Source organism: Callospermophilus lateralis, chromosome 14 (assembly GCF_048772815.1).
Source record: "Callospermophilus lateralis isolate mCalLat2 chromosome 14, mCalLat2.hap1, whole genome shotgun sequence".
Lineage (NCBI taxonomy): Eukaryota > Metazoa > Chordata > Mammalia > Rodentia > Sciuridae > Callospermophilus > Callospermophilus lateralis.
In genome coordinates this window covers 63,095,251-63,104,468 of record NC_135318.1, presented here as the reverse complement: position 1 = coordinate 63,104,468, position 9,218 = coordinate 63,095,251, and positions in this window count along the sequence as shown.

Sequence of the window (9,218 nt, the reverse complement as noted above, 5' to 3'; positions counted from 1 at the left end):
TTAGGTGTCCTTATCAATGACCTGGATTCAGAGGGAAGACCAGAGTCTTGGTTCAATCCGAACTGGGCGCTGGCACCTCACTTGCAAGTCATGTTCTTATCTCTCATTCATTTTTTATTCTTGAAAGGGGAAGGTTTCTTTTTCTTGTTTTCCCACCTAATGCTGTGTTTTGTCCTCCAAGCGTCTTTCCAATGAGTGCTCCAGGTAGGAAAACCTATGCAGGTTGAGGTGGCATCATCTGTGATGAGCTATGCATCGCTATTGTGCTACATGGCGAAGTTACGTGCCCACACTGGAGTAACTGAGGCACAATTGAACAAGCCGCCTCCTACCACATTAGTTAGGATTCTGGATCGCCAGGGAGGCAGCCCAGCTAGACTCTCTTAACGTGAAGGGGAAGTCGTCATAAAGAGTGTGAGATCGTCTCATAGAATCCATGAACAAGACTGTAGATACCCCTGGGACGACTGGACCCAATAGGACTCTGGCTCATCCCTCAGAGCCTCACCTCTCTGCATTCTTCGTTTTCTCTAGAAGCCATCTCTACTTTTATTTGGAGGTGAGAAAGTTTTTATTTTTAAAATGATTTAAATTTTGTATTGTAAAAAGCACATAGTGAAATGATTCTTTGGAAATATTTACAAATATAGTGATTCTCATATGCATATGGATTTTTTAACCATCACAATGATCAGGATACAGAACAGTTTTCCTGCTTCCCAAATTGCCTTGTGCTGTCTCTTTAGAGTTACACTGTCCTCCCACCGTAAACTCCTGGCTGAAATCCCAAAAACCAAGAAAACAGAACAGAAAAAGAAAAACCACTGTTGATCCCTCCCCAAGATGTGCCATGGCCTTTGGAGTCTTGTCTTTTTTTCAGAATGCTATACAAACAGAATCGACCTGTTAATAACCTCTTGATACTGGCTTCTTTCCATCCGCAGTGTCTTTAGGAACAACATAAGTTGACATGTAAATCACGTGTGTCTTTTTTTCAGCTGTATGATATTCCACTGTTTAGCTATACCAAGTGTATCCCTTCACCTCCTGAAGGAGAAGACAGAATTCTAAGGCTTACCTCTTTAGTTACCAGAAAAAGATGAACGGATAATCATGGTTTCAAATGATTAGAAGCTTTGGTGACATATCAGAGGCCCAATATGGGTTAGATTGCATTGGAGGAAAAGCTAGACTGTGGGCCTAAGGTGGAAGGGTTGTTCCAACTTGGGAATGTTCACAGCTTCCTGCAGTGTCTGTGGCCAGGAGCGTGCAGTCATGTGAGAACGGGGCAGTTGCCATGGAAACTGTAAGTATAGAGAGCTTGAGGTGGAAAAAGGATGTCCTGCAACCCAATCCTTGTCAAACCTCTCCCCAGACAGATAAGTCTGAAAGGTATGTTAGTTGCTTTTTTTTTTTCATAAGGTTAATGAAATTCATAATCAGTCACCTTCACTCATAAGGTTTGGAACTGTGCTGCCACTGAATTTGGTAGGAAACGTGATGGTTCGTTTCTTCATGTGGTCACAGACAAGGGGAAGTGAGCATGGTGTGACATGCCTAGGTGTCCCTTATCAATGACCTGGATTCAGAGGGATGATCAGAGTCAGGGTTCAATTCCAACTGGGCACTGGCACCTCATTTGCAAATCATGTTCTCATCTCTCATTCATATTTTTATTCTTGAAAGAGAAAGGCTTTTTTTTTTCTTGTTTTCCCACCTGATGCTGTGTTTTGTCATCCGAGGTGTCTTTCCAATTAGTGCTGCGCTGCCTCCAGGAAACCTCCTTCTAGCCAGTGCATAATAATGGCTTCACCTTCTAAAGGATTTACTATGTCAGGCTTCCACTCAGCTTTGACCGTTGTCCACACATCAAACAGAGCAGCCTCTGCTGAAATCCCTGAAGCCAAGAAAACAGAACAGAAAAGAAAAACCACTGTTGATCCCTCCCCAAGATGTGCCACGGCCTTTGTTCTTGGGCAAGGAGGACTGGAGGGGGCGTAACCCGAGGAAGAAGTGCAGCAGGTGGGGCTGAGGCATCCAGTCTCTTCTACCAGAGCTGCGCCCTCGATCCCTGCTGTTTACCGGACCTCTGAGTAGGTTTTGTTTAAAGAGAGTTTTGTGCTGGGGGAAAAAATAGCTGACAAGCACTGGGTTACCCAAACAGAGATACAAACATTCCTACCCCTTTGTCCGTCCCAAAGGCTGTTTTTGTTTTTCTTTCACGAGCTTTTCTTATTTTGAAGTGACTTCTCCAGGATCGGCCTTGTATAGGACCTAGGTTATTATCTCTTTGTGGTGTATTCAAGAAATATTGTTGTTGTTTTTTAGTTTTAAGTCTAAAAAGTAGTTGAATTAGTATCGATGCTCATTGTTTAAAACTCACAGGAAAAGTGTATAAAAATCATCCACTAATCACACCACTGGAGACCACGCTTTGTGAAATCCAACCAAACACCAAATTTGATCATTGTTCCTTCAAAATACACCGGAAGTCCCTCTGCTTAATTCCATCCCCATTTCTATCACCCTCGTCCAGATCTCTCTTTTTTTCTTTTTCTTTTTGGTACCAGGGTTTGAACCCAGGGGTGCATAACCAGCCATTTTTTTTTTTTTTTAATTTTTCAGACAAGGTCTTGCTAAGTTGCTTAGGGCCTTGCTAAGTTGCTGGGATGGCTTCAAACCTGCAATCCTCCTGCCTCAGCCTCCCAAGCCGCTGGGATCAGAGGCGTGCACCACTGTGCCTGGCTCTTCGTCCAGATCTCTTAATGGGTCTCCCTTTTGTATTGTTGTTCCTTTTCAGTCTATTCTCTTTACAGTAACTAGATTAATCTGTGAAAAATAGAAATTCATTTCATGCTCCTATTTAAAACCTTTCGATGGCTCATGGACAAGTAAAACACCCCTCCTATGAGCCACAGGGGCTGCATGCTGTGGCCCTGTGGACCTCATTAGCCCTGTCTTTACTCTCCACCTTCTATGTTCACTCCAAACCTCTACGGATGCCTTTTGCACAGTGTGTCTAGGAAATTCCTCCCGTGCCTGGCATGGGTTGGCTCCCACCCTGGATTCCGGGGCTAATCCAGATCCTCTTTGGTTACTTCAGTGAGAATGTGAGAAAGCAGAGATGAAGTACATGGGATCAGGTTGTGCCTCCCCACTTGGGTCAGCTAGGACTTTTTTGTGTCCTGCCAGTCGCATCTCGAAGACACAGTAGCAAAGGCTCGACAGATCTGGGTGACCAATACCCAGGGAGCACTGCTTTTCACACCGGGAAAGCAACGCAGTCCACCGTCGTTGGCCTCCTTGTCGGTCATCAGTCACATCAGTACAGTCCTTATTGTATCTTCCCACAAAGAGAAAAGTTAAATAAAGCAAATGAAAAATAACAACAGTGACAATAAAGAAAAGCAAAACTAGAAAATGCCCCAGAGGTCCCCCAAGCAGTTCAAATCAGAAAATGGAACACATCACAAGGACAGGAAAAATAAAATGGCTAGCAGCATACATTGCCTGGCTTAAATCTGTCATTTGGAGAAGAATGAGATTTTCCTGAGCAGAATCAGCACCTATAGCTTTGGGGCTCCCGATGGGAGATGTTAATGATAGTAACTTCAGGGACCAAAAGCTAGACCTCAAACTTCTTTCTTTTCTGACATGTGCTGTCAATTCCTGCTTCTGTAAGTTTATGGTTTGAAGATACCTGACAGGAGGGAAATAGGACTTTTGTAATGACCTGTCTGGAGGTTAGGATTCTCTCACATTTCACATATCATTGTTTTATGACTATGTAGCAGACAGGATATTTGTGTAGCAATACACAGTTACAAATGATCTTCACATTATCCCATCTCATTCCAGATCCTTACTCAAACACAACTTTACATTTATGTCAGGAATCTCCTGTGTTGGGGATGTAACCCCAACACTTTCAACAATTTAGATTGAAATGCAAAGTGGGACATCTCTGAGCATTCCTGTTTTTCCTTCTATGCTCCAACACATCATCCTGTCCTATTTCCATCCTGTGATCTTTAACTATCTGAGGAATTATTGAGTGAGCCCAGCAGGGTACTCAATGATATTTGTTGAGTGAATAAATAAATGAATACATTTACACTTAAATTAGTAGCTTAATGGCATTTTCCCTTAATGTATTGTTTAGTGGCTTTTTGGAAAATTTTCTCAGTTTTATCTCCTTTGCCCACGTATCCTCATATTCCGTTGGTTTAATGCTTAAATCATAGGAGGTGATGAATTGCCCAGCGAACATGCCAACCCATTTCCCCTCTTCGGCAGCTGCACAAGTTCTTGGCTCTGTCTGGGATACCCTTCTAGTGTACCTGTCTCCCAAATTAACTCTACTCACCCATCACTGCCTAGTTTAAACACCAGGTCTTCCCCATGTACTTCCGATTTCATCTCAATTGAAAATAAATTTCTTCTCTATTGCCCTTCATAGATATTTCTATTATAAAGTTTAAACATGGATTATAATAATTTATTTTATGAACATCTCTTTCTTACACTATTGAACCTTAACTTGGACTCCAAAGCAAAATCACCTGAAGTACCTCAGATCCACTGAGTCAGAAGCTTCAGGATGGAGCCTGGTGATCTTTGTTTTTATTGAATAAGGACTTTAGTTGCCATCATTTCGAATTCTGTGCTCAGACTACACTGTGCTTAAATCAAGGAATGCATTTGAGTCAGCACCATGTCCTAAGCCTAGCGGGCCTACGGCAGAGGCAGACACTCAATACATGTTTATTGACTGAATTGATTGTAACTTCCTGCCGGATGCACTCAAATTCTTGAACTTAACAATGGAAAGGTTAGTTTATAAAGGAGAAACATTTCTTATAATGGAATTTCTAGCAGCAAGTTCAGGAGATATTTAAGGGCAGAGCAGATTTCCTAACGAAGGCCCCAGATTAAAGGAGGAAATCTCTTTATCCCAAACTTCCTGGAAGCTCACACTTAACTTTGATTATAGTTGGATGCACTGCTAGGAATTGTCTCAATTATACGTGTGCACATAGCTTCCTCATCCATTTGTGTTTGTTACCAGGATATAGAGTCTCACCAAGTGTTAAATTGATCACCAGAGGGAGTGAGGGCTGTCGCTCCTGATCAGAGTTATAAAGTATTACAGCACTTAGACACTATAAGCTATTGGACCTTAAATGTATGTCAAATCTTCATTATCAAGAAGGCAAAATGACTTGGATTATTGCTACATTTTAAAGGGCTATTGAAAAGGGATTTCTGTAGTCATGATTAGCAGCATGCTATTCATAGCTCCCTTTCTTAGCTGTGGAGGCAAACCACACACACCTCTTTTAACCTCTTGTAAGATATGCAGAATTTTCATTCCATTGTTCTCTCCCTACTCCTCTCAAGTTTTTTTTTTTTTTGTTCATGCTGCATATGGTCCAAAACCTGACTTTTGGGGGAAGAAGCAGATCTTTCCTCTAATACTGATGAATTTGAGCATTGTCTGGTCAGAGGGATGATCATAGAAATTCCCAAAACTGGGATGGAACTGAAGTCAACGTGAGGTTCACAGGATGAAAGGAGAGGCTGGGTGGACAGCAAGCAGAGATGGAATAGATGAAGGCAGGAGTGAGAGGATCCAAGAGCCCATCTCAAGATCCTACATCTAAAATGTTTTTAAATGAAATAGTCTGAGTCATTCCTCTCCCCTGACCCTCATATACACACAAGTCTTTAAATGATGTTCTGAAGCTAAACACCTGCTTCTCTGTCTCATTGATCTTTGAGTCCATAAAGCTTATAATAGTACTTAGAATTTAGGAAAAGACTCAAAAGATAGTGGTTAAATGAAGAACTGTATGAACTATGGTTGAGATGGTTAAAGAGTGTTGAAGTGATCAAAATCTAGATAAATTAGGTGAGATTAGACCAAATGTATTCTCCCATGTAATGTCATTTTTTGCGGGTACCTGAGATTGTTAGTAGTTAAAGAAAGTCTAGCTTGGGGTCAAAAGTTGTCTAAACTCACTCCAAGAGATGCAAATCAAAACTACACTGAGATTTCATCTCATACCAGTTAGAATGGCAGGAATCAACAATACAAGTAATAATAATAACTGCTGGTAAGGCTGTAGAGAAAAAGGAACACTTTTACACCGTTGATGGGTTGTAAATTAGTATAACCATTGTGGAAAGCGGTATGGAGTTTCCTCAGAAGACTAGGAACGGAACCACCATATGATCCAGTTATACAAGTCCTCATTGTTTATCCTAAAGAAATAAAGTCAGCAGACTACAGTGACACATGCATACCCATGTTTATAGCAGCACAATTCCCAGTCGCCAAACTCTGGAAACAGCCTAGGTGTCCATCAATGGAAAACGAATAAAGAAAACGTGGTATATGTATACAATGGAGTTTTATTCAGTCATAAAGAAAAAGGAAATTATGTCATCTGTAGGAAAATGGATGGAACTTGAGAATATTATGGTAAGTGAAATAAGTCAAACTCAGACGGTCAAGGGTCATATGTTTTCTCTCATATGTGGAAGCTAAAGAAGAAAAGAGAAAAGAAAGGTAGGATGGGTCTCAAGAAAATCAAAGGGAGATCAGTAGAGGAAAGGGACCAGGGGGTAGAAGGAGGGAAGGGAGAGAGAAGTGCTGAGGAGGGATATTGGCCAAATTATATTGCCATATTGTGTTCATGTACAAATATGTAACACACAAATCTCACCAATAGGTGCCACCATAAAAAGCGTTGAAAGAAAAAAAAAAATTCCTAACAACTGGGATAGGCACCAAAATAATTCAGAACCAAAGATTCAGTAAAAATCTGAGAATACTAATTGTATTATTTGATTTGTGATTCCCACTCGGACCACTTAATATTTATGTGACTCTGAGCAAGTCAGTTCCTGTTTTTCTGAATTTTCTCACCTATAAAATGAGGTTGTACAGTAACCCACCTGGTTATGGCCCGGTGTGATGAGCTAAGTCATGCAGTACCTAGAAAAGGGCCCCCGTGTGTATCCAGCGCTGAGGATTGCATTGGTACAGCGCTGCTCCCCTCCCTACCCATGTCTCCACCAAGTCTCACATTGAAACTTAATTCCCATGTGGAAGTTTGCTGCAGTCTGGCTGGGCAAAGTATGGGGGGGGGGGTGACAAGGAACTTGTGAAGATTGCTATAGCGGGAGCCACTTTATTGCAGGACAGCAGAGGTATATACACTTAACTAATTACACACAACTTATCTTAATTAACATAAACTAGATACAGCAGTCAACCAATAAGGAATCCTCATCATCTTAATGATTACACACAGCTTAACTTAATTGACATAATCTAGATACAGCAGTCAGTCATTAAGGAATCTCTATCATCTTAATGGGTCGCTGGCGTTACTTCTCAAACCACTCCTTCTGGCAAAGTGCCAGGCACTATCTTGACTTGTTTACAGACCCTAACAGAAGTTGATCCCACTATGTTTTTAGAAGTGAGCCCTTGGGAGGTAATGAAGGTTAAATAAGGCCATAGTGGTGGGGCCACAAAGATTGAAAAGGAAGAGACTCAAGTTAACAAATTCGCTTTGTCTCACAATGTGATTCTGTTCACATTGTTACCCAGCAGGAAGGCCCTCACCAGTAGCCAAGAAAGGGGGAGCACCATGCTGTTAGACTTCTGTAACCATGAGCTCAATAAACCTCTTTGCTTTCTAAATTATTCAGTCTGTGGCATTCAGTTACAGCAACAGAAAATGAACTCAGACAAATATCCATCCCATATGGTGGTCATAATAGTTTAATGAGATGACATGCTTATAAAACACTGTGCCTGGCATTAAGTCAGTACACAATAAATCATAGCAATGGCTACTTATGGAACCAGCAAAGCCTTCCCTGTCCAGCACTGCCCCCACTGAGCTGGGTGATGGTGAAGGCCACACACAGTGAATGTGGGTGGGCAGCTTGAATTGATGGCCAGATTGGGATGTGTTCCCTCCCCAGCAACTCTCACCTTGGCTTACGTGTGGAACAGTGTTTTTTCATTCTGACTTCAGCCCCATTTTTAGAACCAGGCAGAACATTTCAGTTTCTCTGGCTTTGTGACTTGTGTTTTCAATATTAAATAGATTTCTTCAGAACATGAAGTAACCGTGAAATAGTGCTGTCATTTAATACAAAGTTGTTGATTATGCTATAGCCGATTTCCTATATGGGTGGGATCACACCCCAATCAGAAGCTATTGTCTCCCCCACAAACCCCTATTGAAATTGCACCCGTGAGCTGCTTACAGGCTGGGTTTCAAGGATAATAGACTCCAAAGCTGTGGGCAAGTGCATGTTGGGGACCCGGTGCCAGTCAGCTTGGAGATTTCACAGCCACATTCATGAAGCATCTCTGTGCACGAAAGGAAGGTGCTCTTCAAAGAACTGGTCTTTGTTGTGATCCCGAGCACCGTGAATAGCTGAGTGATTGCATTCTCCAAGAGGTTTCAGAGAGTCAGATAGAGGCTGAGAAATATGTGAGGAGAAAAAGGCAGAAGAGGCCAGTTCCGGTGGGACTAGAGTAACACACAGCTTAAATGTGCCTGCTGGGAGGGGACCTTAGGTCATCCACTTCTCATGGCCACCTCACCCAGCTATGGACTGACTCGGACTTGTTCAAGCCCACGTCATCATGAGACTGGACCCTTGATTTTTGGGATTTTTCCTCCACCAGTTTGTTTGGGCTGAAAGCACACCTGGAAAAGCTGGACTTCATTCTCCATGTTGTGGTCCTTGGAAAAATACTTAAATAAATGTAGTGGCGGTGTGGTGAGAAAGGTGCTGTGGCGAGGACAGGCTGAATGAACAGTGATTCTCATACTTGGGCATGCACAGGAATAACTACAGGAACATGTCATAAAGAGATTCTTCCACCCATGTCCAACCTGCTGAATCAAAAATGGTGGGGGGACAGAGTCTGCACATCTGAATTTTAGATATAAATGTAATACCGATGATTGGATAAGCAGTATGGCAGGCATGCTCCTAAGTGTCCGTAGTCATTGGCTAGCTTAATGTTGGCAATGGTCTTGTGAGTGGAGTATATTATTCTCAGTCCCATTGACAGATGAAGAAACTGGTTTTGTAACTGATCCAAAAATCACATGCCCAGATGGGCAAGGCTGGCATTAGGGGGAAATCCCTGGGCCACCAAATTTAAAGAAGGTCTCACTCCC